Below are 24,113 nucleotides of genomic sequence, written 5' to 3'. Positions count from 1 at the left end.
TGACAAATGTTGAAGAAGTGATTTGAAAGCATTCAAATATGGCTTAGTCAATTTTAAATAAATCAGCCTTTCCCTCACGTTTTCTTTAAACAAAAGATTAAATCAAAATTCAAAAAGAAAATCAGGTTCTACCGAGATTTGAACTCGGATGGCTGGGTTCAAAGTCCAGAGTGCTAACCATTACATCATAGAACCGAATGTGCGACGAAGTGGGATTCGAACCCACGCGGGCAGAGCCCAATGGATTAGCAGTCCATCGCCTTAACCACTCGGCCACCTCGTCTGTTTCTGTACCACGTTCACTTTATGGAAAGCTAACATTGCTGAACCTGTTTCGACTCACGTAACTTTTTACCAGCCCAAACAGTAGGATTACGCGAGTCGCCCAATTTTAAGTAACCTTAGGTGTGGTCAATTGTTGCGCAAGTCCAAGACGGCTTTAACGGCGGAATCTAATAACGAATCGGCCCGGCTAGCGCAGTCGGTACAGCATGAGACTCTTCATCGTAGGGTTGTGGGTTCGGGCCCCACGTTGGGAGTTCTCTGATACACTTTTAATTGCATTACCAACGCGCCTTAGAAATTACCAATTCCCCTCTAAGCATGAGTTCTGCCATAAACCTGGCAAATTTTGAAGAAATGTCTTGAAAGCATTCAAATATGGCTTAGTCAATTTTAAATAAATCAGCCTATTTCTCACGTTTTTTATAAACAAAATATTAAATCAGAATTCAAAAAGAAGGTCAGGTTCTACCGAGATTTAAACTCGGATTGCTGGATTCAAAGTCCAGAATGCTAACCATTACACCATAGAACCGAATGTGCGACGAAGATGGGATTCGAACCCACGCGGGCAGAGCCCAATGGATTAGCAGTCTATCGCCTAAACCACTCGGCCACCTCGTCTGTTTCTGTACCACGTCCACTTTATGGAAAGCTGACATTGCTGAACCTGTTTCGACTCACGTAACCTTTTACCAGCCCAAACAGTAGGATTACGCGAGTCGCTTAATTTTAAGTAACCTTACGTGTGGTCAATTGTTGCGTAAGTCCAAGACGGCTTTAATGGCGGAACCTAATAACGAATCAGTCCGGCTAGCTTAGTCGGTAGAGCATGAGTCTCTTAATCTCAGGGTGGTGGGTTCGAGCCCCACGTTGGGCGTTTTCTGATACACTTTTAATTGCATTACGAACGCGCCGTGGAAATCACCAATTCTCTTCTAAGCATGAGTTCTGCCATAAACCTGACAAATGTTGAAGAAGTGACTTGAAAGCATTCAAATATGGCTTAGTCAATTTTAAATAAATCAGCCTTTCCCTCACGTTTTCTTTAAACAAAAGATTAAATCAAAATTCAAAAAGAAGGTCAGGTTCTACCGAGAGTTGAACTCGGATCGCTGGATTCAAAGTCCAGAGTGCTAACCATTACACCATAGAACCAAATGTGCGACGAAGATGGGATTCGAACCCGCGCGGGCAGAGCACAATGGATTAGCAGTCCATCGCCTTAACCATTCGGCCACCTCGTCTGTTTCTGTACCACGTCTACTTAATGGAAAGCTAACATTTCTGAACCTGTTTCGACTCACATAACATTTTACTACACCAAGCAGTAGGATTACGCGAGTGGCCCAATTTTAAGTAATCTTAGGTGTGGTCAATTGTTTCGTAAGTCCAAGACGGCTTTAATGGCGGAACCTAATAACGAATCAGCCCGGCTGGCTCAGTCGGTAGGGCATGAGACTCTTCATCTCAGGGTCGTGGGTTCGAGCCCCACGTTGGGCGTTTTTCGATACACTTTTAATTGCATTACCAAAGCGCCGTGGAAATCACCAATTCTCCTCTAAGCATGAGTCCTGCCAAAAACCTGGCAAATGTTGAAGAAATGACTTGAAAGCATTCAAATATGGCTTAGTCAATTTTAGATAAATCATCCCTCCATCACGCATTTCTTTAACAAATGATTAAATCAGAATTCAAAAAGAAGGTCAGGTTCTACCGAGATTTGAACTCGGATCGCTGGATTCAAAGTCCAGAGGGCTAACCATTACACCATAGAACCGAATGTGCGACGAAGATGGGATTCGAACCCACGCGGGCAGAGCCCAATGGATTAGCAGTCCATCGCCTTAACCACTCGGAAACCTCGTCTGTTTCTGTACCACGTCTACTTTATGGAAAGCTAACATTGCTGAACCTTTTTCGACTCGCGTAACCTTTTACCAGCTCAAACAGTAGGATTACGCGAGTGGCCCAATTTGAAGTAATCTTAGGCGTGGTCAATTGTTGCGTAAGTCCAAGACGGCTTTAACGGCGGAATCTAATAACGAATCGGCCCGGCTAGCGCAGTCGGTACAGCATGAGACTCTTTATCTCAGGGTCGTGGGTTCGAGCCGCACGTTGGGCGTTTTCTGATAGACTTTGGATTTCATTTCGAACGGGCCGTGGAAATTACCAATTCACCTCTAAGCATTATTTCCGCCTTAAACTTGGCAAATGTTGAAGAAATGACTTGAAAGCATTAAAATATGGCTTAGTCAATTTTAGATAAATCAGCCTTTTCCTCACGTATTTCTTAAACAAATGATTAAATCAGAGTTCAAAAAGAAGGTCAGGTTCTACCGAGATTTGAACCCGGATCGCTGGATTCAAAGTCCAGAGTGCTAACCCTTACACCATAGAACCGAATGTGGGTCGAAGATGGGATTCGAACCCACGCGGGCAGAGCCCAATGGATTAGCAGTCCATCGCCTTAACCACTCGGCCACCTCGTCTGTTTCTGTACCACTTCTACTTTATGGAAAGCTAACATTGCTGAACCTGTTTCGACTCACGTGACATTTTACCAGCCCAAACAGTAGGAGTACGCGAGCGACCCAATTTTAAGTAATTTTAGGTGTGGTCAATTGTTGCGTAAGTCCAGGACGGTTTTAGTGGCGGCACCTAAAAACGAATCAACCCGGCTAGCACAGTCGGTAAAGTATGAGACTCTTAATCTCAGGGTCGTGGGTTCGAGCCCCACGTTGGGCGTTTTCTGATAGACTTTGGATTGCATTACGAACGCGCCATGGGAATCACCAAGTCTCCTTCTAAGCATGAGTGGTGCCATAAACTTGGCAAAAGTTGAAGAAATGACTTGAAAGCATTCAAATATGGCTTTGTCAATTTTAGATAAATCAGCCTTTCACTCACGTATTTTTTAAACAAAAGATTAAATAAGAATTCGAAAAAAAGGTCAGGTTCTACCGAGATTTGAACTGGGATCGCTGGATTCAAAGTCCAGAATGCTAACCATTACACCATAGAACCGAATGTGCGACGTAGATGGGATTAAAACCCACGCGGGCAGAGCCCAATGGATTAGCAGTCCATCGCCTTAACCACTCGGCCACCTCGTCAGTTTCTGTACCACGTCTACTTTGTGGAAAGCTAACATTGCTGAACCTGTTTCGACTCACGTAACCTTTTACCAGCCCAAACAGTAGGATTACGCGAGTGGCCCAATTTTAAGTAACCTTAGGTGTGGTCAATTGTTGCGTAAGTCCAAGACGGCCTTAGTGGCGGCACCTGAAAATGAATCAGCCCGGCTAGCTCAGGCGGTAGAGCATGAGTCTCTTAATCTCAGTGTCGTGAGTTCGAGCCCCACGTTCGGCGTTCTCTGATAGACTTTGTATTGCGTTACGAACGCGCCGTGGAAATCACCAATTCTCCTCTAAGCATGAGTTCCGCCATAGACCTGGCAAATGTTGAAGAAATGACTTGAAAGCATTCAAATATGGCGTAGTCAATTTTAGATAAATCATCCCTTCCTCACGCATTTCTTAAACAAATGATTAAGTCAGAGTTCAAAAAGAAAATCAGGTTCTACCGAGATTTGAACTCGGATCGCTGGGTTCAAAGTCTAGAGTGCTAACCATTACATCATAGAACCGAATGTGCGACGAAGTGGGATTCGAACCCACGCAGGCAGAGCCCAATGGATTAGCAGTCCATCGCCTTAACCACTCGGCCACCTCGTCTGTTTCTGTACCACGTCTACTTTATGGAAAGCCAACATTGCTGAACCTGTTTCAACTCACGTAACCTTTTACCAGCTCAAACAGTAGGATTACGCGAGTGGCCCAATTTTAAGTAATCTTAGGCGTGGTCAATTGTTGCGTAAGTCCAAGACGGCTTTAACGGCGGAATCTAATAACGAATCGGCCCGGCTAGCGCAGTCGGTACAGCATGAGACTCTTCATCGTAAGGTTGTGGGTTCGGGCCCCACGTTGGGAGTTTTCTGATACACTTTTAATTGCATTACCAACGCGCCTTAGAAATCACCAATTCCCCTCTAAGCATGAGTTCTGCCATAAACCTGGCAAATTTTGAAGAAATGTCTTGAAAGCATTCAAATATGGCTTAGTCAATTTTAAATAAATCAGCCTTTCCCTCACGTTTTTTATAAACAAAAGATTAAATCAGAATTCGAAAAAAAGTTCAGGTTCTACCGAGATTTGAACTCGGATCGCTGGGTTCAAAGTCCAGAGAGCTAACCATTACATCATAGAACCGAATGTGCGACGAAGTGGGATTCGAACCCACGCGGGCAGAGCCCAATGGATTAGCAGTCCATCGCTTTAACCACTCGGCCACCTCGTCTGTTTCTGTACCACGTCCACTCTATGGAAAGCTAACATTGCTGAACCTGTTTGGACTCACGTAACTTTTTACCAGCCCAAACAGTAGGATTACGCGAGTCGCCCAATTTTAAGTAACCTTAGGTGTGGTCAATTGTTGCGTAAGTCCAAGACCATTTTAGAAAAATCATCCCTTCCTCACGCATTTCCTAAACAAATGATTTAATCAGAGTTCAAAAAGAAAATCAGGTTCTACCGAAATTTCAACTCGGACCGGTGGCTTCAAAGTCTAGAGTGCTAACCATTACATCATAGAACCGAATGTGCGACGAAGTGGGATTCGAACCCACGCAGGCAGAGCCCAATGGATTAGCTGTCCATCGCCTTACCAACTCGGCCACCTCGTCTGTTTCTGTACCACGTCTACTTTATGGAAAGCCAACATTGCTGAACCTGTTTCGACTCATGTAACCTTTTACCAGCTCAAACAGTAGGATTACGCGAGTGGCCCAATTTTAAGTAATCTTAGGCGTGGTCAATTGTTGCGTAAGTCCAAGACGGCTTTAATGGCGGAACCTAATAACGAATCAGCCCGGCTGGCTCAGTCGGTAGGGCATGAGACTCTTCATCTCAGGGTCGTGGGTTCGAGCCCCACGTTGGGCGTTTTCTGATACACTTTTAATTGCATTACCAAAGCGCCGTGGAAATCACCAATTCTCCTCTAAGCATGAGTTCTGCCATAAACCTGGCAAATGTTGAAGAAATGACTTGAAAGCATTCAAATATGGCTTAGTCAATTTTGAATAAATCAGCCTTTCCTTCACGTATTTTTCAAACAAAAGATTAAATAAGAATTCAAAAAGAAGGTTAGGTTCTACCGAGATTTGAACTCCGATCGCTGGATTCAAAGTCCAGAGCGCTAACCATTACATCATAGAACCGAATGTGCGACCAAGTGGGATTCGAACCCACGCGGGCAGAGCCCAATGGATTAGCAGTCCATCGCCTTAACCACTCGGCCACCTCGTCTGTTTTTGTACCACGTCTACTTTATGGAAAGCTAACATTGCTGAACCTGTTTTGACTCACGTAACTGTTTACCAGCCCAAATAGTAGGATTACGCGAGTGGCCCAATTTTAAGTAATCTTAGGTGTGGTCAATTGTTGTGTAAGTCCAAGACGGCTTTAATGGCGGAACCTAATAACGAATCAGCCCGGCTAGCTCAGTCGGTAGAGCATGAGACTCTTAATCTCAGGGTCGTGGGTTCGAGCCCCACGTTGGGCGTTTTCTGATAAACTTTTATTGCATTACGAACGCGCCGTGGAAATCACCAATTCTCCTCTAAGCATGAGTTCTGCCATAAACCTGGCAAATGTTGAAGAAATGACTTAAAAGCATTCAAATATGGCTTAGTCAATTTTAAATAAATCAGCCTTTCCTCACGTATTTTTTAAACAAAAGATTAAATAAGAATTCAAAAAGAAGGTCAGGTTCTACCGAGATTTCTACTCGGATCGCTGGATTCAAAGTCCAGGGTGCTAACCATTACACCATAGAACCGAATGTGCGACGAAGATGGGATTCGAACCCTCGCGGGCAGAGCCCAATGGATTAGCAGTTCATCGCCTTAACCACTCGGCCACCTCGTCTGTTTCTGTACCACGTCTACGTTATGGAAAGCTAACATTGCTGAACCTGTTTCGACTCACGTAACCTTTTACCAGCCCAAACAGTGGGATTACGCGAGTGCCCCAATTTTAAGTAATTTAAGGTGTGGTCAATTGTTGCGTAAGTCCAAGACAGCTTTAATAACGGAACCTAATAACGAATCAGCCCGGCTAGCTCAGTTGGTAGAGCATGAGACTCTTAATCTCAGGGTCGTGGATTCGAGCCCCACAATGGGCGTTTTCTGCTGCACATTTAATTGAATTATGAACGCGCCGTGGAAATCACCAATTCCCCTCTAAGCATGAGTCCTGCCAAAACCTGGCAAATGTTGAAGAAATGACTTAAAAGCATTCAAATATGGCTTAGTCAATTTTAAATAAATCAGCCTTTCCTCACGTATTTTTTAAACAAAAGATTAAATAAGAATTCAAAAAGAAGGTCAGGTTCTACCGAGATTTGAACTCGGATCGCTGGATTCAAAGTCCAGAGTGCTAACCATTACACCATAGAACCGAATGTGCGACGAAGATGGGATTCGAACCCACGCCGGCAGAGCCCAATGGATTACCAGTCCATCGCCTTAACCACTCGGCCACCTCGTCTGTTTCTGTACCACGTCTACGTTATGGAAAGCTAACATTGCTGAACCTGTTTTGACTCACGTAACTGTTTACCAGCCCAAATAGTAGGATTACGCGAGTGGCCCAATTTTAAGTAATCTTAGGTGTGGTCAATTGTTGTGTAAGTCCAAGACGGCTTTAATGGCGGAACCTAGTAACGAATCAGCCCGGCTAGCTCAGTCGGTAGAGCATGAGACTCTTAGTCTCAGGGTCGTGAGTTCGAGCCCCACGTTGGGCGTTTTCTGATAAACTTTTATTGCATTACGAACGCGCCGTGGAAATTACCAATTCCCCTCTAAGCATGAGTCCTGCCAAAAACCTGGCAAATGTTGAAGAAATGACTTGAAAGCATTCAAATATGGCTTAGTCAATTTTAAATAAATCAGCCTTTCCTCACGTATTTTTTAAACAAAAGATTAAATAAGAATTCAAAAAGAAGGTCAGGTTCTACCGAGATTTGAACTCGGATCGCTGGATTCAAAGTCCAGAGTGCTAACCATTACACCATAGAACCGAATGTGCGACGAAGATGGGATTCGAACCCACGCGGGCAGAGCCCAATGGATTAGCAGTCCATCGCCTTAACCACTCGGCCACCTCGTCTGTTTCTGTTCCACGTCTACGTTATAGAAAGCTAACATTGCTGAACCTGTTTCGACTCACGTAACCTTTTACCAGCTCCAACAGCAGGATTACGCGAGTGGCCCAATTTTAAGTAATCTTAGGCGTGGTCAATTGTTGCGTAAGTCCAAGAAGGCTTTAACGGCGGAATCTAATAACGAATCGGCCCGGCTAGCGCAGTCGGTACAGCATGAGACTCTTAATCTCAGGGTCGTGAGTTCGAGCCCCACGTTGGGCGTTTTCTGATAGACTTTAGATTGCATTTCGAACGCGCCATGGAAATTACCAATTCACCTCTAAGCATTAGTTCCGCCATAAACTTCGCAAATGTTGAAGAAATGACTTGAAAGCATTAAAATATGGCTTAGTCAATTTTAGATAAATCAGCCTTTTCCTCACGTATTTCTTAAACAAATGATTAAATCAGAGTTTAAAAAGAAGGTCAGGCTCTACCGAGATTTGAATCCGGATCGCTGGATTCAAAGTCCAGAGTGCTAACCCTTACACCATAGAACCGAATGTGCGACGAAGATGGGATTCGTACCCACGCGGGCAGAGCCCAATGGATTAGCAGTCCATCGCCTTAACCACTCGGCCAACTCGTCTGTTTTTGCACCACGTCTACTTTATGGAAAGCTAACATTGCTGAACCTGTTTCGACTTACGTAACCTTTTACCAGCCCAAACAGTAGGAGTACGCGAGCGACCCAATTTTAAGTAATTTTAGGTGTGGTCAATTGTTGCGTAAGTCCAGGACGGCTTTAGTGGCGGCACCTAATAACGAATCAGCCCGGTTAGCTCAGTCGGTAGAGCATGAGACTCTTAATCTCAGGGTCATGGGTTCGAGGCCAACGTTGGGCATTTTCTGATAGACTTTGGATTGCATTACAAACGCGCCGTGGAGATCATCAATTCTCCTCTAAGCATGAGTTCTGCCATAAACCTGGCAAATGTTGAAGAAATGACTTGAAAGCATTCAAATATGGCTTAGTCAATTTTAGATAAATCAGCCTTTCACTCACGTATTTTTTAAACAAAAGATTAAATCAGAATTCGAAAAAAAGTTCAGGTTCTACCGAGATTTGAACTCGGATCGCTGAATTCAAAGTCCAGAGTGGTAACCATTACATCATAGAACCGAATGTGCGACGAAGTGGGATTCGAACCCACGCGGGCAGAGCCCAATGGATTAGCAGTCCATCGCCTTAACCACTCGGCCACCTCGTCTGTTTCTGTACCACGTCTACGTTATGAAAAGCTAACATTGCTGAACCTCTTTTGACTCACGTAACTGTTTACCAGCCCAAATAGTAGGATTACGCGAGTGGCCCAATTTTAAGTAATCTTAGGTGTGGTCAATTGTTGTGTAAGTCCAAGACGGCTTTAATGGCGGAACCTAATAACGAATCAGCCCGGCTAGCTCAGTGGGTAGAGCATGAGACTCTTAATCTCAAGGTCGTGGCTTCGAGCCCCACGTTGGGCGATTTCTGCTGCTCTTTTAATTGCATTATGAACGCGCCGTGGAAATCACCAATTCCCCTCTAAGCATGAGTTCTGCCATAAACCTGGCAAATTTTGAAGAAATGACTTGAAAGCATTCAAATATGGCTTAGTCAATTTTGAATAAATCAGCCTTTCCTTCACGTATTTTTCAAACAAAAGATTAAATAAGAATTCAAAAAGAAGGTTAGGTTCTACCGAGATTTGAACTCCGATCGCTGGATTCAAAGTCCAGAGTGCTAACCATTACATCATAGAACCGAATGTGTGACGAAGTGGGATTCGAACCCACGCGGGCAGAACCCAATGGATTAGCAGTCCATCGCCTTAACCACTCGGCCACCTCGTCTGTTTTTGTACCACGTCTACTTTATGGAAAGCTAACATTGCTGAACCTGTTTTGACTCACGTAACTGTTTACCAGCCCAAATAGTAGGATTACGCGAGTGGCCCAATTGTAAGTAATCTTAGGTGTGGTCAATTGTTGTGTAAGTCCAAGACGGCTTTAATGGCGGAACCTATTAACGAATCAGCCCGGCTAGCTCAGTCGGTAGAGCATGAGACTCTTAATCTCAGGGTCGTGGGTTCGAGCCCCACGTTGGGCGTTTTCTGATAAACTTTTATTGCATTACGAACGCGCCGTGGAAATCACCAATTCTCCTCTAAGCATGAGTTCTGCCATAAACTTGGCAAATGTTGAAGAAATGACTTAAAAGCATTCAAATATGGCTTAGTCATATTTAAATAAATCAGCCTTTCCTCACGTATTTTATAAACACAAGATTAAATAAGAATTCAAAAAGAAGGTCAGGTTCTACCGAGATTTGAACTCGGATCGCTGGATTCAAAGTCCAGAGTGCTAACCACTACACCATAGAACCGAATGTGCGACGAAGATGGGATTCGAACCCTGGCGGGCAGAGCTCAATGGATTAGCAGTTCATCGCCTTAACCACTCGGCCACCTCGTCTGTTTCTGTACCACGTCTACGTTATGGAAAGCTAACATTGCTGAACCTGTTTCGACTCACGTAACCTTTTACCAGCCCAAACAGTGGGATTACGCGAGTGCCCCAATTTTAAGTAATTTAAGGTGTGGTCAATTGTTGCGAAAGTCCAAGACAGCTTTAATAACGGAACCTAATAACGAATCAGCCCGGCTAGCTCAGTTGGTAGAGCATGAGACTCTTAATCTCAGGGTCGTGGATTCGAGCCCCACAATGGGCGTTTTCTGCTGCACATTTAATTGCATTATGAACGCGCCGTGGAAATCACCAATTCCCCTCTAAGCATGAGTCCTGCCAAAAACCTGGCAAATGTTGAAGAAATGACTTGAAAGCATTCAAATATGGCTTAGTCAATTTTAAATAAATCAGCCTTTCCTCACGTATTTTTTAAACAAAAGATTAAATAAGAATTCAAAAAGAAGGTCAAGTTCTACCGAGATTTGAACTCGGATCGCTGGATTCAAAGTCCAGAGTGCTAACCATTACACCATAGAACCGAATGTGCGACGAAGATGGGATTCGAACCCACGCGGGCAGAGCCCAATGGATTAGCAGTCCATCGCCTTAACCACTCGGCCACCTCGTCTGTTTCTGTACCACGTCTACGTTAGGGAAAGCTAACATTGCTTAACCTGTTTTGACTCACGTAACTGTTTACACGCCCAAATAGTAGGATTACGCGAGTGGCCCAATTTTAAGTAATCTTAGGTGTGGTCAATTGTTGTGTAAGTCCAAGACGGCTTTAATGGCGGAACCTAGTAACGAATCAGCCCGGCTAGCTCAGTCGGTAGAGCATGAGACTCTTAATCTCAGGGTCGTGGGTTCGAGCCCCACGTTGGGCGTTTTCTGATAAACTTTTATTGCATTACGAACGCACCGTGGAAATCACCAATTCTCCTCTAAGCATGAGTTCTGCCATAAACCTGGCAAATGTTGAAGAAATGACTTGAAAGCATTCAAATATGGCTTAGTCAATTTTAAATAAATCAGCCTTTCCTCACGTATTTTTTAAACAAAAGATTAAATAAGAATTCAAAAAGAAGGTCAGGTTCTACCGAGATTTGAACTCGGATCGCCGGATTCAAAGTCCAGAGTGCTAACCATTACATCATAGAACCGAATGTGCGACGAAGTGGGATTCGAACCCACGCGGGCAGAGCCCAATGGATTGGCAGTCCATCGCCTTAACCACTCGGCCACCTCGTCTGTTTCTGTACCACGTCTACGTTATGGAAAGCTAACATTGCTGAACCTGTTTCGACTCACGTAACCTTTTACCAGCCCAAACAGTGGGATTACGCGAGTGCCCCAATTTTAAGTAATTTAAGGTGTGGTCAATTGTTGCGTAAGTCCAAGACAGCTTTAATAACGGAACCTAATAACGAATCAGCCCGGCTAGCTCAGTCGGTAGGGCATGAGACTCTTAATCTCAGGGTCGTGGATTCGAGCCCCACAATGGGCGTTTTCTGCTGCACTTTTAATTGCATTATGAACGCGCCGTGGAAATCACCAATTCCCCTCTAAGCATGATTCCTGCCAAAAACCTGGCAAATGTTGAAGAAATGACTTGAAAGCATTCAAATATGGCTTAGTCAATTTTAAATAAATCAGCCTTTCCTCACGTATTTTTTAAACAAAAGATTAAATAAGAATTCAAAAAGAAGGTCAGGTTCTACCGAGATTTGAACTCGGATCGCTGGATTCAAAGTCCAGAGTGCTAACCATTACACCATAGAACCGAATGTGCGACGAAGATGGGATTCGAACCCACGCGGGCAGAGCCCAATGGATTAGCAGTCCATCGCCTTAACCACTCGGCCACCTCGTCTGTTTCTGTACCACGTCTACTTTATGGAAAGCTAACATTGCTGAACCTGTTTCGATTTACGTGACATTTTACCAGCCCAAACAGTAGGAGTACGCGAGCGACCCAATTTTAAGTAATTTTAGGTGTGGTCAATTGTTGCGTAAGTCCAGGACGGCTTTAGTGGCGGCACCTAAAAACGAATCAACCCGGCTAGCTCAGTCGGTAAAGTATGGGACTCTTAATCTCAGGGTCGTGGGTTTGAGCGCCACGTTGGGCTTTTTCTGATAGACTTTGGATTGCATTACGAACGCGCCATGGAAATCACCAAGTCTCCTTGGCAGAGCCCAATGGATTAGGAGTCCATCGCCCTAACCGCTCGGCCACCTCGTCTGTTTCTGTACCACGTCCACTTTATGGAAAGCTAACATTGCTGAACCTGTTTCGACTCACGTAACCTTTTACCAGCCCAAACAGTGGGATTACGCTAGTGCCCCAATTTTAAGTAATTTAAGGTGTGGTCAATTGTTGCGTAAGTCCAAGACAGCTTTAATAACGGAACCTAATAACGAATCAGCCCGGCTAGCTCTGTCGGTAGAGCATGAGACTCTTAATCTCAGGGTCGTGGATTCGAGCCCCACAATGGGCGTTTTCTGCTGCACTTTTAATTGCATTATCAACGCGCCGTGGAAATCACCAATTCCCCTCTAAGCATGAGTCCTGCCAAAAAACTGGCAAATGTTGAAGAAATGACTTGAAAGCATTCAAATATGGCTTAGTCAATTTTAGATAAATCATCCCTCCCTCACGCATTTCTTAAACAAATGATTAAATCAGAATTCAAAAAGAAGGTCAGGTTCTACCGAGATTTGAACTCGGATCGCTGGATTCAAAGTCCAGAGGGCTAACCATTACACCATAGAACCGAATGTGCGACGAAGATGGGATTCGAACTCACGCGGGCAGAGCCCAATGGATTAGCAGTCCATCGCCTTAACCACTCGGAAACCTCGTCTGTTTCTGTACCACGTCTACTTTATGGAAAGCTAACATTGCTGAACCTTTTTCGACTCGCGTAACCTTTTACCAGCTCAAACAGTAGGATTACGCGAGTGGCCCAATTTGAAGTAATCTTAGGCGTGGTCAATTGTTGCGTAAGTCCAAGACGGCTTTAACGGCGGAATCTAATAACGAATCGGCCCGGCTAGCGCAGTCGGTACAGCATGAGACTCTTCATCGTAGGGTTGTGGGTTCGGGCCCCACGTTGGGAGTTTTCTGATACACTTTTAATTGCATTACCAACGCGCCTTAGAAATCACCAATTCCCCTCTAAGCATGAGTTCTGCCATAAACCTGGCAAATTTTGAAGAAATGTCTTGAAAGCATTCAAATATGGCTTAGTCAATTTTAAATAAATCAGCCTTTCCCTCACGTTTTTTATAAACAAAAGATTAAATCAGAATTCAAAAAGAAGGTCAAGTTCTACCGAGATTTAAACTCGGATCGCTGGATTCAAAGTCCAGAGTGCTAACCATTACACCATAGAACCGAATGTGCGACGAAGATGGGATTCGAACCCACGCGGGCAGAGCCCAATGGATTAGCAGTCCATCGCCTTAACCACTCGGCCACCTCGTCTGTTTCTGTACCACGTCCACTTTATGGAAAGCTAACATTGCTGAACCTGTTTCGACTCACGTAACCTTTTACCAGCCCAAACAGTAGGATTACGCGAGTCGCCCAATTTTAAGTAACCTTAGGTGTGGTCAATTGTTGCGTAAGTCCAAGACGGCTTTAATGGCGGAACCTAATAACGAATCAGTCCGGCTAGCTTAGTCGGTAGAGCATGCGACTCTTAATCTCAGGGTCGTGGGTTCGAGCCCCACGTTGGGCGTTTTCTGATACACTTTTAATTGCATTACGAACGCGCCGTGGAAATCACCAATTCTCTTCTAAGCAGGAATTCTGCCATAAACCTGACAAATGTTGAAGAAGTGATTTGAAAGCATTCAAATATGGCTTAGTCAATTTTAAATAAATCAGCCTTTCCCTCACGTTTTCTTTAAACAAAAGATTAAATCAAAATTCAAAAAGAAAATCAGGTTCTACCGAGATTTGAACTCGGATGGCTGGGTTCAAAGTCCAGAGTGCTAACCATTACATCATAGAACCGAATGTGCGACGAAGTGGGATTCGAACCCACGCGGCAGAGCCCAATGGATTAGCAGTCCATCGCCTTAACCACTCGACCACCTCGTCTGTTTCTGTACCACGTCCACTTTATGGAAAGCTAACATTGCTGAACCTGTTTCGACTCACGTAACTTTTTACCAGCCCAAACAGTAGGATTACGCGAGTCGCCCAATTTTAAGTAACCTTAGGTGTGGTCAATTGTTGCGCAAGTCCAAGACCATTTTAGAAAAATCATCCCTTCCTCACGCATTTCCTAAACAAATGATTTAATCAGAGTTCAAAAAGAAAATCAGGTTCTACCGAGATTTCAACTCGGATCGCTGGGTTCAAAGTCTAGAGTGCTAACCATTACATCATAGAACCGAATGTGCGACCAAGTGGGATTCGAACCCACGCGGGCAGAACCCAATGGATTAGCAGTCCATCGCCTTAACCACTCGGCCACCTCGTCTGTTTCTGTACCACGTCCACTTTATGGAAAGCTAACATTGCTGAACCTGTTTCGACTCACGTAACCTTTTACCAGCCCAAACAGTAGGATTACGCGAGTCGCCCAATTTTAAGTAACCTTAGGTGTGGTCAATTGTTGCGTAAGTCCAAGACGGCTTTAATGGCGGAACCTAATAACGAATCAGTCCGGCTAGCTTAGTCGGTAGAGCATGCGACTCTTAATCTCAGGGTCGTGGGTTCGAGCCCCACGTTGGGCGTTTTCTGATACACTTTTAATTGCATTACGAACGCGCCGTGGAAATCACCAATTCTCTTCTAAGCAGGAGTTCTGCCATAAACCTGACAAATGTTGAAGAAGTGATTTGAAAGCATTCAAATATGGCTTAGTCAATTTTAATTAAATCAGCCTTTCCCTCACGTTTTCTTTAAACAAAAGATTAAATCAAAATTCAAAAAGAAAATCAGGTTCTACCGAGATTTGAACTCGGATGGCTGGGTTCAAAGTCCAGAGTGCTAACCATTACATCATAGAACCGAATGTGCGACAAAGTGGGATTCGAACCCACGCGGGCAGAGCCCAATGGATTAGCAGTCCATCGCCTTAACCACTCGGCCACCTCGTCTGTTTCTGTACCACGTCCACTTTATGGAAAGCTAACATTGCTGAACCTGTTTCGACTCACGTAACTTTTTACCAGCCCAAACAGTAGGATTACGCGAGTCGCCCAATTTTAAGTAACCTTAGGTGTGGTCAATTGTTGCGCAAGTCCAAGACCATTTTAGAAAAATCATCCCTTCCTCACGCATTTCCTAAACAAATGATTTAATCAGAGTTCAAAAAGAAAATCAGGTTCTACCGAGATTTCAACTCGGATCGCTGGGTTCAAAGTCTAGAGTGCTAACCATTACATCATAGAACCGAATGTGCGACGAAGTGGGATTCGAACCCACGCAGGCAGAGCCCAATGGATTAGCAGTTCATCGCCTTACCAACTCGGCCACCTCGTCTGTTTCTGTACCACGTCTACTTTATGGAAAGCCAACATTGCTGAACCTGTTTCGACTCACGTAACCTTTTACCAGCTCAAACACTAGGATTACGCGAGTGGCCCAATTTTAAGTAATCTTAGGCGTGGTCAATTGTTGCGTAAGTCCAAGACGGCTTTAACGGCGGAATCTAATAACGAATCGGCCCGGCTAGCGCAGTCGGTACAGCATGAGACTCTTCATCGTAGGGTTGTGGATTCGGGCCCCACGTTGGGAGTTCTCTGATACATTTTTAATTGCATTACCAACGCGCCTTAGAAATTACCAATTCCCCTCTAAGCATGAATTCTGCCATAAACCTGGCAAATTTTGAAGAAATGTCTTGAAAGCATTCAAATATGGCTTAGTCAATTTTAAATAAATCAGCCTTTCTCTCACGTTTTTTATAAACAAAATATTAAATCAGAATTCAAAAAGAAGGTCAGGTTCTACCGAGATTTAAACTCGGATCGCTGGATTCAAAGTCCAGAGTGCTAACCATTACACCATAGAACCAAATGTGCGACGAAGATGGGATTCGAACCCGCGCGGGCAGAGCCCAATGGATTAGCAGTCCATCGCCTTAACCACTCGGCCACCTCGTCTGTTTCTGTGCCACGTCTACTTAATGGAAAGCTAACATTTCTGAACCTGTTTCGACTCACGTAACATTTTACTACACCAAGCAGTAGGATTACGCGAGTGGCCCAATTTTAAGTAATCTTAGGTGTGGTCAATTGTTTCGTAAGTCCAAGACGGCTTTAATGGCGGAACCTAATAACGAATCAGCCCGGCTGGCTCAGTCGGTAGGGCATGAGACTCTTCATCTCAGGGTCGTGGGTTCGAGCCCCACGTTGGGCGTTTTTTGATACACTTTTAATTGCATTACCAAAGCGCCGTGGAAATCACCAATTCTCCTCTAAGCATGAGTCCTGCCAAAAACCTGGCAAATGTTGAAGAAATGACTTGAAAGCATTCAAATATGGCTTAGTCAATTTTAGATAAATCATCCCTCCATCACGCATTTCTTTAACAAATGATTAAATCAGAATTCAAAAAGAAGGTCAGGTTCTACCGAGATTTGAACTCGGATCGCTGGATTCAAAGTCCAGAGGGCTAACCATTACACCATAGAACCGAATGTGCGACGAAGATGGGATTCGAACCCACGCGGGCAGAGCCCAATGGATTAGCAGTCCATCTCCTTAACCACTCGGAAACCTCGTCTGTTTCTGTACCACGTCTACTTTATGGAAAGCTAACATTGCTGAACCTTTTTCGACTCGCGTAACCTTTTACCAGCTCAAACAGTAGGATTACGCGAGTGGCCCAATTTGAAGTAATCTTAGGCGTGGTCAATTGTTGCGTAAGTCCAAGACGGCTTTAACGGCGGAATCTAATAACGAATCGGCCCGGCTAGCGCAGTCGGTACAGCATGAGACTCTTTATCTCAGGGTCGTGGGTTCGAGCCGCACGTTGGGCGTTTTCTGATAGACTTTGGATTTCATTTCGAACGGGCCGTGGAAATTACCAATTCACCTCTAAGCATTAGTTCCGCCTTAAACTTGGCAAATGTTGAAGAAATGACTTGAAAGCATTAAAATATGGCTTAGTCAATTTTAGATAAATCAGCCTTTTCCTCACGTATTTCTTAAACAAATGATTAAATCAGAGTTCAAAAAGAAGGTCAGGTTCTACCGAGATTTGAACTCGGATCGCTGGATTCAAAGTCCAGAGTGCTAACCCTTACACCATAGAACCGAATGTGGGACGAAGATGGGATTCGAACCCACGCGGGCAGAGCCCAATGGATTAGCAGTCCATCGCCTTAACCACTCGGCCACCTCGTCTGTTTCTGCACCACGTCTACTTTATGGAAAGCTAACATTGCTGAACCTGTTTCGACTCACGTAACCTTTTACCAGCCGAAACAGTAGGATTACGCGAGTGGCCCAATTTTAAGTAATCTTAGGTGTGGTCAATTGTTGCGTAAGTCCAAGACGGCTTTAATGGCGGAACCTAATAACGAATCAGCCCGGTTAGCTCAGTCGGTAGAGCATGAGACTCTTAATCTCAGGGTCATGGGTTCGAACCCCACGTTGGGCATTTTCTGATAGACTTTGGATTGCATTACGAACGCGCCGTGGAGATCATCAATTCTCCTCTACGCATGAGTTCTGACATAAACCTGGCAAATGTTGAAGAAATGACTTGAAAGCATTCAAATATGGCTTAGTCAATTTTAGATAAATCATCCCTTCCTCACGCATTTCTTAAACAAATGATTAAGTCAGAGTTCAAAATGAAAGTCAGGTTCTACCGAGATTTGAACTCGGATCGCTGGATTCAAAGTCCAGAGTGCTAACCATTACAGCATAGAACCGAATGTGCGACGAAGATGGGATTGGAACCCACGCGGGCAGAGCCCAATGGATTAGCAGTCCATCGCCTTAACCACTCGGCCACCTCGTCAGTTTCTGTACCACGTCTACTTTATGGAAAGCTAACATTGCTGAACCTGTTTCGACTCACGTAACCTTTTACCAGCCCAAACAGTAGGATTACGCGAGTGGCCCAATTTTAAGTAACCTTAGGTGTGGTCAATTGTTGCGTAAGTCCAAGACGGCCTTAGTGGCGGCACCTGAAAATGAATCAGCCCGGCTAGCTCAGGCGGTAGAGCATGAGTCTCTTAATCTCAGTGTCGTGAGTTCGAGCCCCACGTTCGGCGTTTTCTGATAGACTTTGTATTGCGTTACGAACGCGCCGTGGAAATCACCAATTCTCCTCTAAGCATGAGTTCCGCCATAGACCTGGCAAATGTTGAAGAAATGACTTGAAAGCATTCAAATATGGCGTAGTCAATTTTAGATAAATCATCCCTCCATCACGCATTTCTTTAACAAATGATTCAATCAGAATTCAAAAAGAAGGTCAGGTTCTACCGAGATTTGAACTCGGATCGCTGGATTCAAAGTCCAGAGGGCTAACCATTACACCATAGAACCGAATGTGCGACGAAGATGGGATTCGAACCCACGCGGGCAGAGCCCAATGGATTAGCAGTCCATCGCCTTAACCACTCGGAAACCTCGTCTGTTTCTGTACCACGTCTACTTTATGGAAAGCTAACATTGCTGAACCTTTTTCGACTCGCGTAACCTTTTACCAGCTCAAACAGTAGGATTACGCGAGTGGCCCAATTTGAAGTAATCTTAGGCGTGGTCAATTGTTGCGTAAGTCCAAGACGGCTTTAACGGCGGAATCTAATAACGAATCGGCCCGGCTAGCGCAGTCGGTACAGCATGAGACTCTTTATCTCAGGGTCGTGGGTTCGAGCCGCACGTTGGGCGTTTTCTGATAGACTTTGGATTTCATTTCGAACGGGCCGTGGAAATTACCAATTCACCTCTAAGCATTAGTTCCGCCTTAAACTTGGCAAATGTTGAAGAAATGACTTGAAAGCATTAAAATATGGCTTAGTCAATTTTAGATAAATCAGCCTTTTCCTCACGTATTTCTTAAACAAATGATTAAATCAGAGTTCAAAAAGAAGGTCAGGTTCTACCGAGATTTGAACCCGGATCGCTGGATTCAAAGTCCAGAGTGCTAACCCTTACACCATAGAACCGAATGTGGGACGAAGATGGGATTCGCACCCACGCGGGCAGAGCCCAATGGATTAGCAGTCCATCGCCTTAACCACTCGGCCACCTCGTCTGTTTCTGCACCACGTCTACTTTATGGAAAGCTAACATTGCTGAACCTGTTTCGACTCACGTAACCTTTTACCAGCCGAAACAGTAGGATTACGCGAGTGGCCCAATTTTAAGTAATCTTAGGTGTGGTCAATTGTTGCGTAAGTCCAAGACGGCTTTAATGGCGGAACCTAATAACGAATCAGCCCGGTTAGCTCAGTCGGTAGAGCATGAGACTCTTAATCTCAGGGTCATGGGTTCGAACCCCACGTTGGGCATTTTCTGATAGACTTTGGATTGCATTACGAACGCGCCGTGGAGATCATCAATTCTCCTCTACGCATGAGTTCTGACATAAACCTGGCAAATGTTGAAGAAATGACTTGAAAGCATTCAAATATGGCTTAGTCAATTTTAGATAAATCATCCCTTCCTCACGCATTTCTTAAACAAATGATTAAGTCTGAGTTCAAAATGAAAGTCAGGTTCTACCGAGATTTGAACTCGGATCGCTGGATTCAAAGTCCAGAGTGCTAACCATTACAGCATAGAACCGAATGTGCGACGAAGATGGGATTGGAACCCACGCGGGCAGAGCCCAATGGATTAGCAGTCCATCGCCTTAACCACTCGGCCACCTCGTCTGTTTCTGTACCACTTCTACTTTATGGAAAGCTAACATTGCTGAACCTGTTTCGACTCACGTGACATTTTACCAGCCCAAACAGTAGGAGTACGCGAGCGACCCAATTTTAAGTAATTTTAGGTGTGGTCAATTGTTGCGTAAGTCCAGGACGGTTTTAGTGGCGGCACCTAAAAACGAATCAACCCGGCTAGCACAGTCGGTAAAGTATGAGACTCTTAATCTCAGGGTCGTGGGTTCGAGCCCCACTTTGGGCGTTTTCTGATAGACTTTGGATTGCATTACGAACGCGCCATGGGAATCACCAAGTCTCCTTCTAAGCATGAGTGGTGCCATAAACTTGGCAAAAGTTGAAGAAATGACTTGAAAGCATTCAAATATGGCGTAGTCAATTTTAGATAAATCATCCCTTCCTCACGCATTTCTTAAACAAATGATTAAGTCAGAGTTCAAAAAGAAAATCAGGTTCTGCCGAGATTTGAACTCGGATCGCTGGGTTCAAAGTCTAGAGTGCTAACCATTACATCATAGAACCGAATGTGCGACGAAGTGGGATTCGAGCCCACGCGGGCAGAGCCCAATGGATTAGCAGTCCATCGCCTTAACCACTCGGCCACCTCGTCTGTTTCTGTACCACGTCCACTTTATGGAAAGCTAACATTGCTGAACCTGTTTCGACTCACGTAACTTTTTACCAGCCCAAACAGTAGGATTACGCGAGTCGCCCAATTTTAAGTAACCTTAGGTGTGGTCAATTGTTGCGCAAGTCCAAGACCATTTTAGAAAAAATCATCCCTTCCTCACGCATTTCCTAAACAAATGATTTAATCAGAGTTCAAAAAGAAAATCAGGTTCTACCGAGATTTCAACTCGGATCGCTGGGTTCAAAGTCTAGAGTGCTAACCATTAGATCATAGAACCGAATGTGCGACGAAGTGGGATTCGAACCCACGCAGGCAGAGCCCAATGGATTAGCAGTTCATCGCCTTACCAACTCGGCCACCTCGTCTGTTTCTGTACCACGTCTACTTTATGGAAAGCCAACATTGCTGAACCTGTTTCGACTCACGTAACCTTTTACCAGCTCAAACAGTAGGATTACGCGAGTGGTCCAATTTTAAGTAATCTTAGGCGTGGTCAATTGTTGCGTAAGTCCAATACGGCTTTAACGGCGGAATCTAATAACGAATCGGCCCGGCTAGCGCAGTCGGTACAGCATGAGACTCTTCATCGTAGGGTTGTGGGTTCGGGCCTAACGTTGGGAGTTTTCTGATACACTCTTAATTGCATTACCAACGCGCCTTAGAAATTACCAATTCCCCTCTAAGCATGAGTTCTGCCATAAACCTGGCAAATGTTGAAGAAATGACTTGAAAGCATTGAAATATGGCTTAGTCAATTTTAAATAAATCAGCCTTTCCCTCACGTATTTTTTAAACAAAAGATTAAATCAGAATTCAAAAAGAAGGTCAGTTTCTACCGAGATTTGAACTCGGATTGCTGGATTTAAAGTCCAGAGTGCTAACCATTACACCATAGAACCGCATGTGCGACGAAGATGTGATTCGAACCCACGCGGGTAGAACCCGAAGGATTAGCAGTCCATCGCCTTAGCCACTCGGCCACCTCGTCTGTTTCTGTACGACGTCTACTCTATGGAAAGCTAACATTGCTGAACCTGTTTCGACTCACGTAACCTTTTACCAGCCCAAACAGTAGGATTACGCGAGTGGCCCAATTTTAAGTAATCTTAGGTGTGGTCAATTGTTGCGTAAGTCTAAGACGACTTTAATGGCGGAACCTAATAACGAATCAGCCCGGCTGGCTCAGTCGGTAGAGCATGAGACTCTTAATCTCAGGGTCGTGGGTTCGAGCCCCACGTTGGGCGTTTTTTGATACACTTTTAATTGCATTACGAACGCGCCGTGGAAGTCACCAATTCTCCTCTAAGCATGAGTTTTGCCATAAACCTGGCAAATGTTGAAGAAATGACTTGAAAGCATTCAAATATGGCTTAGTCAATTTTAAATAAATCAGCCTTTCCTTCACGTATTTTTGAAACAAAAGATTAAATCAGAATTCCAAAAGAAGATCAGGTTCTACCGAGATTTGAACTCAGTTTGCTGGATTCAAAGTCCAGAGTGCTAACCATTACACCAAAGAACCGAATGTGCGACGAAGATGGGATTCGAACCCACGCGGGCAGAGCCCAATGGATTAGCAGTCCATCGCCTTAACCACTCGGCCACCTCGTCTGTTTCTGTACCACGTCCACTTTATGGAAAGCTAACATTGCTGAACCTGTTTCGACTCACGTAACCTTTTACCAGCCCAAACAGTAGGATTACGCGAGTCGCCTAATTTTAAGTAACCTTAGGTGTGGTCAATTGTTGCGTAAGTCCAAGACGGCTTTAATGGTGGAACCTAATAACGAATCAGTCCGGCTAGCTTAGTCGGTATAGCATGCGACTCTTAATCTCAGGGTCGTGGGTTTGAGCCCCACGTTGGGCGTTTTCTGATACACTTTTAATTGCATTACGAACGCGCCGTGGAAATCACCAATTCTCTTCTAAGCAGGAGTTCTGCCATAAACCTGACAAATTTTGAAGAAGTGACTTGAAAGCATTCAAATATGGCTTAGTCAATTTTAAATAAATCAGCCTTTCCCTCACGTTTTCTTTAAACAAAAGATTAAATCAAAATTCAAAAAGAAAATCAGGTTCTACCGAGATTTGAACTCGGATGGCTGGGTTCAAAGTCCAGAGTGCTAACCATTACATCATAGAACCGAATGTGCGACGAAGTGGGATTCGAACCCACGCGGGCAGAGCCCAATGGATTAGCAGTCCATCGCCTTAACCACTCGGCCACCTCGTCTGTTTCTGTACCACGTCCACTTTATGGAAAGCTAACATTGCTGAACCTGTTTCGACTCACGTAACTTTTTACCAGCCCAAACAGTAGGATTACGCGAGTCGCCCAATTTTAAGTAACCTTAGGTGTGGTCAATTGTTGCGCAAGTCCAAGACCATTTTAGAAAAATCATCCCTTCCTCACGCATTTCCTAAACAAATGATTTAATCAGAGTTCAAAAAGAAAATCAGGTTCTACCGAGATTTCAACTCGGATCGCTGGGTTCAAAGTCTAGAGTGCTAACCATTAGATCATAGAACCGAATGTGCGACGAAGTGGGATTCGAACCCACGCAGGCAGAGCCCAATGGATTAGCAGTTCATCGCCTTACCAACTCGGCCACCTCGTCTGTTTCTGTACCACGTCTACTTTATGGAAAGCCAACATTGCTGAACCTGTTTCGACTCACGTAACCTTTTACCAGCTCAAACAGTAGGATTACGCGAGTGGTCCAATTTTAAGTAATCTTAGGCGTGGTCAATTGTTGCGTAAGTCCAATACGGCTTTAACGGCGGAATCTAATAACGAATCGGCCCGGCTAGCGCAGTCGGTACAGCATGAGACTCTTCATCGTAGGGTTGTGGGTTCGGGCCCCACGTTGGGAGTTTTCTGATACACTCTTAATTGCATTACCAACGCGCCTTAGAAATTACCAATTCCCCTCTAAGCATGAGTTCTGCCATAAACCTGGCAAATGTTGAAGAAATGACTTGAAAGCATTCAAATATGGCTTAGTCAATTTTAAATAAATCAGCCTTTCCTTCACGTATTTTTGAAACAAAAGATTAAATCAGAATTCCAAAAGAAGATCAGGTTCTACCGAGATTTGAACTCAGTTTGCTGGATTCAAAGACCAGAGTGCTAACCATTACACCATAGAACCGCATGTGCGACGAAGATGTGATTCGAACCCACGCGGGCAGAGCCCGAAGGATTAGCAGTCCATCGCCTTACCCACTCGGCCACCTCGTCTGTTTCTGTACGACGTCAACTCTATGGAAAGCTAACATTGCTGAACCTGTTTCGACTCACGTAATCTTTTACCAGCCCAAACAGAAGGATTACGCGAGTGGCCCAATTTTAAGTAATTTTAGGTGTGGTCAATTGTTGCGTAAGTCCAAGACGGCTTTAATGGCGGAACCTAATAACGAATCAGCCCGGCTAGCTTAGTGGGTAGAGCATGAGACTCTTAATCTCAAGGTCGTGGCTTCGATCCCCACGTTGGGCGATTTCTGCTGCTCTTTTAATTGCATTATGAACGCGCCGTGGAAATCACCAATTCCTCTCTAAGCATGAGTTCTGCCATAAACCTGGCAAATTTTGAAGAAATGACTTGAAAGCATTCAAATATGGC

General features: G+C 44.5%; 43 non-coding genes across 43 annotated transcripts; 15 read left to right on the top strand and 28 right to left on the bottom strand.

Annotated features, from left to right (window-relative positions):
* The first annotated feature begins 1,089 nt into the window (after positions 1-1,089).
* Positions 1,090-1,162, top strand: Trnak-cuu (transfer RNA lysine (anticodon CUU)). The gene has a single exon. It is a non-coding gene; the product is annotated as a tRNA-Lys (tRNA).
* A 206-nt stretch (positions 1,163-1,368) lies between these two features.
* Positions 1,369-1,440, bottom strand: Trnaq-uug (transfer RNA glutamine (anticodon UUG)). The gene has a single exon. It is a non-coding gene; the product is annotated as a tRNA-Gln (tRNA).
* A 272-nt stretch (positions 1,441-1,712) lies between these two features.
* Positions 1,713-1,785, top strand: Trnak-cuu (transfer RNA lysine (anticodon CUU)). The gene has a single exon. It is a non-coding gene; the product is annotated as a tRNA-Lys (tRNA).
* Positions 1,786-1,990: 205 nt separating this feature from the next.
* Positions 1,991-2,062, bottom strand: Trnaq-uug (transfer RNA glutamine (anticodon UUG)). The gene has a single exon. It is a non-coding gene; the product is annotated as a tRNA-Gln (tRNA).
* Positions 2,063-2,613: 551 nt separating this feature from the next.
* Positions 2,614-2,685, bottom strand: Trnaq-uug (transfer RNA glutamine (anticodon UUG)). The gene has a single exon. It is a non-coding gene; the product is annotated as a tRNA-Gln (tRNA).
* Positions 2,686-2,690: 5 nt separating this feature from the next.
* Trnas-gcu (transfer RNA serine (anticodon GCU)) lies at positions 2,691-2,774 on the bottom strand. Its single transcript has one exon. It is a non-coding gene; the product is annotated as a tRNA-Ser (tRNA).
* Positions 2,775-5,209: 2,435 nt separating this feature from the next.
* Trnak-cuu (transfer RNA lysine (anticodon CUU)) lies at positions 5,210-5,282 on the top strand. Its single transcript has one exon. It is a non-coding gene; the product is annotated as a tRNA-Lys (tRNA).
* Positions 5,283-5,831: 549 nt separating this feature from the next.
* Positions 5,832-5,904, top strand: Trnak-cuu (transfer RNA lysine (anticodon CUU)). Its single transcript has one exon. It is a non-coding gene; the product is annotated as a tRNA-Lys (tRNA).
* Positions 5,905-6,729: 825 nt separating this feature from the next.
* On the bottom strand, positions 6,730-6,801 carry Trnaq-uug (transfer RNA glutamine (anticodon UUG)). Its single transcript has one exon. It is a non-coding gene; the product is annotated as a tRNA-Gln (tRNA).
* Positions 6,802-6,808: 7 nt separating this feature from the next.
* Trnat-ggu (transfer RNA threonine (anticodon GGU)) lies at positions 6,809-6,890 on the bottom strand. The gene has a single exon. It is a non-coding gene; the product is annotated as a tRNA-Thr (tRNA).
* A 183-nt stretch (positions 6,891-7,073) lies between these two features.
* Positions 7,074-7,146, top strand: Trnak-cuu (transfer RNA lysine (anticodon CUU)). The gene has a single exon. It is a non-coding gene; the product is annotated as a tRNA-Lys (tRNA).
* Positions 7,147-7,350: 204 nt separating this feature from the next.
* Trnaq-uug (transfer RNA glutamine (anticodon UUG)) lies at positions 7,351-7,422 on the bottom strand. Its single transcript has one exon. It is a non-coding gene; the product is annotated as a tRNA-Gln (tRNA).
* A 7-nt stretch (positions 7,423-7,429) lies between these two features.
* Trnas-gcu (transfer RNA serine (anticodon GCU)) lies at positions 7,430-7,511 on the bottom strand. Its single transcript has one exon. It is a non-coding gene; the product is annotated as a tRNA-Ser (tRNA).
* Positions 7,512-8,939: 1,428 nt separating this feature from the next.
* Positions 8,940-9,012, top strand: Trnak-cuu (transfer RNA lysine (anticodon CUU)). The gene has a single exon. It is a non-coding gene; the product is annotated as a tRNA-Lys (tRNA).
* A 549-nt stretch (positions 9,013-9,561) lies between these two features.
* On the top strand, positions 9,562-9,634 carry Trnak-cuu (transfer RNA lysine (anticodon CUU)). The gene has a single exon. It is a non-coding gene; the product is annotated as a tRNA-Lys (tRNA).
* Positions 9,635-9,838: 204 nt separating this feature from the next.
* Trnaq-uug (transfer RNA glutamine (anticodon UUG)) lies at positions 9,839-9,910 on the bottom strand. The gene has a single exon. It is a non-coding gene; the product is annotated as a tRNA-Gln (tRNA).
* Positions 9,911-10,460: 550 nt separating this feature from the next.
* On the bottom strand, positions 10,461-10,532 carry Trnaq-uug (transfer RNA glutamine (anticodon UUG)). Its single transcript has one exon. It is a non-coding gene; the product is annotated as a tRNA-Gln (tRNA).
* A 7-nt stretch (positions 10,533-10,539) lies between these two features.
* Positions 10,540-10,621, bottom strand: Trnas-gcu (transfer RNA serine (anticodon GCU)). The gene has a single exon. It is a non-coding gene; the product is annotated as a tRNA-Ser (tRNA).
* Positions 10,622-10,804: 183 nt separating this feature from the next.
* On the top strand, positions 10,805-10,877 carry Trnak-cuu (transfer RNA lysine (anticodon CUU)). The gene has a single exon. It is a non-coding gene; the product is annotated as a tRNA-Lys (tRNA).
* An 825-nt stretch (positions 10,878-11,702) lies between these two features.
* Positions 11,703-11,774, bottom strand: Trnaq-uug (transfer RNA glutamine (anticodon UUG)). Its single transcript has one exon. It is a non-coding gene; the product is annotated as a tRNA-Gln (tRNA).
* Positions 11,775-11,781: 7 nt separating this feature from the next.
* Positions 11,782-11,863, bottom strand: Trnas-gcu (transfer RNA serine (anticodon GCU)). The gene has a single exon. It is a non-coding gene; the product is annotated as a tRNA-Ser (tRNA).
* Positions 11,864-12,693: 830 nt separating this feature from the next.
* On the bottom strand, positions 12,694-12,765 carry Trnaq-uug (transfer RNA glutamine (anticodon UUG)). Its single transcript has one exon. It is a non-coding gene; the product is annotated as a tRNA-Gln (tRNA).
* Positions 12,766-13,316: 551 nt separating this feature from the next.
* Trnaq-uug (transfer RNA glutamine (anticodon UUG)) lies at positions 13,317-13,388 on the bottom strand. The gene has a single exon. It is a non-coding gene; the product is annotated as a tRNA-Gln (tRNA).
* A 7-nt stretch (positions 13,389-13,395) lies between these two features.
* Trnas-gcu (transfer RNA serine (anticodon GCU)) lies at positions 13,396-13,477 on the bottom strand. The gene has a single exon. It is a non-coding gene; the product is annotated as a tRNA-Ser (tRNA).
* A 183-nt stretch (positions 13,478-13,660) lies between these two features.
* Positions 13,661-13,733, top strand: Trnak-cuu (transfer RNA lysine (anticodon CUU)). Its single transcript has one exon. It is a non-coding gene; the product is annotated as a tRNA-Lys (tRNA).
* A 933-nt stretch (positions 13,734-14,666) lies between these two features.
* Positions 14,667-14,739, top strand: Trnak-cuu (transfer RNA lysine (anticodon CUU)). The gene has a single exon. It is a non-coding gene; the product is annotated as a tRNA-Lys (tRNA).
* A 1,213-nt stretch (positions 14,740-15,952) lies between these two features.
* Trnaq-uug (transfer RNA glutamine (anticodon UUG)) lies at positions 15,953-16,024 on the bottom strand. Its single transcript has one exon. It is a non-coding gene; the product is annotated as a tRNA-Gln (tRNA).
* Positions 16,025-16,031: 7 nt separating this feature from the next.
* Trnas-gcu (transfer RNA serine (anticodon GCU)) lies at positions 16,032-16,113 on the bottom strand. The gene has a single exon. It is a non-coding gene; the product is annotated as a tRNA-Ser (tRNA).
* A 183-nt stretch (positions 16,114-16,296) lies between these two features.
* Positions 16,297-16,369, top strand: Trnak-cuu (transfer RNA lysine (anticodon CUU)). The gene has a single exon. It is a non-coding gene; the product is annotated as a tRNA-Lys (tRNA).
* Positions 16,370-16,574: 205 nt separating this feature from the next.
* Trnaq-uug (transfer RNA glutamine (anticodon UUG)) lies at positions 16,575-16,646 on the bottom strand. Its single transcript has one exon. It is a non-coding gene; the product is annotated as a tRNA-Gln (tRNA).
* Positions 16,647-17,197: 551 nt separating this feature from the next.
* Positions 17,198-17,269, bottom strand: Trnaq-uug (transfer RNA glutamine (anticodon UUG)). Its single transcript has one exon. It is a non-coding gene; the product is annotated as a tRNA-Gln (tRNA).
* A 7-nt stretch (positions 17,270-17,276) lies between these two features.
* Positions 17,277-17,358, bottom strand: Trnas-gcu (transfer RNA serine (anticodon GCU)). The gene has a single exon. It is a non-coding gene; the product is annotated as a tRNA-Ser (tRNA).
* A 183-nt stretch (positions 17,359-17,541) lies between these two features.
* Trnak-cuu (transfer RNA lysine (anticodon CUU)) lies at positions 17,542-17,614 on the top strand. The gene has a single exon. It is a non-coding gene; the product is annotated as a tRNA-Lys (tRNA).
* A 205-nt stretch (positions 17,615-17,819) lies between these two features.
* Positions 17,820-17,891, bottom strand: Trnaq-uug (transfer RNA glutamine (anticodon UUG)). The gene has a single exon. It is a non-coding gene; the product is annotated as a tRNA-Gln (tRNA).
* Positions 17,892-17,898: 7 nt separating this feature from the next.
* Positions 17,899-17,980, bottom strand: Trnas-gcu (transfer RNA serine (anticodon GCU)). The gene has a single exon. It is a non-coding gene; the product is annotated as a tRNA-Ser (tRNA).
* Positions 17,981-18,441: 461 nt separating this feature from the next.
* On the bottom strand, positions 18,442-18,513 carry Trnaq-uug (transfer RNA glutamine (anticodon UUG)). Its single transcript has one exon. It is a non-coding gene; the product is annotated as a tRNA-Gln (tRNA).
* A 551-nt stretch (positions 18,514-19,064) lies between these two features.
* Trnaq-uug (transfer RNA glutamine (anticodon UUG)) lies at positions 19,065-19,136 on the bottom strand. The gene has a single exon. It is a non-coding gene; the product is annotated as a tRNA-Gln (tRNA).
* Positions 19,137-19,408: 272 nt separating this feature from the next.
* On the top strand, positions 19,409-19,481 carry Trnak-cuu (transfer RNA lysine (anticodon CUU)). The gene has a single exon. It is a non-coding gene; the product is annotated as a tRNA-Lys (tRNA).
* A 205-nt stretch (positions 19,482-19,686) lies between these two features.
* On the bottom strand, positions 19,687-19,758 carry Trnaq-uug (transfer RNA glutamine (anticodon UUG)). The gene has a single exon. It is a non-coding gene; the product is annotated as a tRNA-Gln (tRNA).
* A 7-nt stretch (positions 19,759-19,765) lies between these two features.
* Trnas-gcu (transfer RNA serine (anticodon GCU)) lies at positions 19,766-19,847 on the bottom strand. Its single transcript has one exon. It is a non-coding gene; the product is annotated as a tRNA-Ser (tRNA).
* A 1,814-nt stretch (positions 19,848-21,661) lies between these two features.
* On the top strand, positions 21,662-21,734 carry Trnak-cuu (transfer RNA lysine (anticodon CUU)). The gene has a single exon. It is a non-coding gene; the product is annotated as a tRNA-Lys (tRNA).
* A 285-nt stretch (positions 21,735-22,019) lies between these two features.
* Trnas-gcu (transfer RNA serine (anticodon GCU)) lies at positions 22,020-22,101 on the bottom strand. Its single transcript has one exon. It is a non-coding gene; the product is annotated as a tRNA-Ser (tRNA).
* A 1,813-nt stretch (positions 22,102-23,914) lies between these two features.
* Trnak-cuu (transfer RNA lysine (anticodon CUU)) lies at positions 23,915-23,987 on the top strand. Its single transcript has one exon. It is a non-coding gene; the product is annotated as a tRNA-Lys (tRNA).
* The last annotated feature ends 126 nt before the right edge of the window (positions 23,988-24,113 follow it).

The sequence above is a fragment of the Hydractinia symbiolongicarpus genome, chromosome 14 (genome assembly GCF_029227915.1).
Source record: "Hydractinia symbiolongicarpus strain clone_291-10 chromosome 14, HSymV2.1, whole genome shotgun sequence".
Classification (NCBI taxonomy): Eukaryota; Metazoa; Cnidaria; class Hydrozoa; order Anthoathecata; family Hydractiniidae; genus Hydractinia; species Hydractinia symbiolongicarpus.
This window is presented reverse-complemented; position numbering and strand designations above follow the sequence as displayed.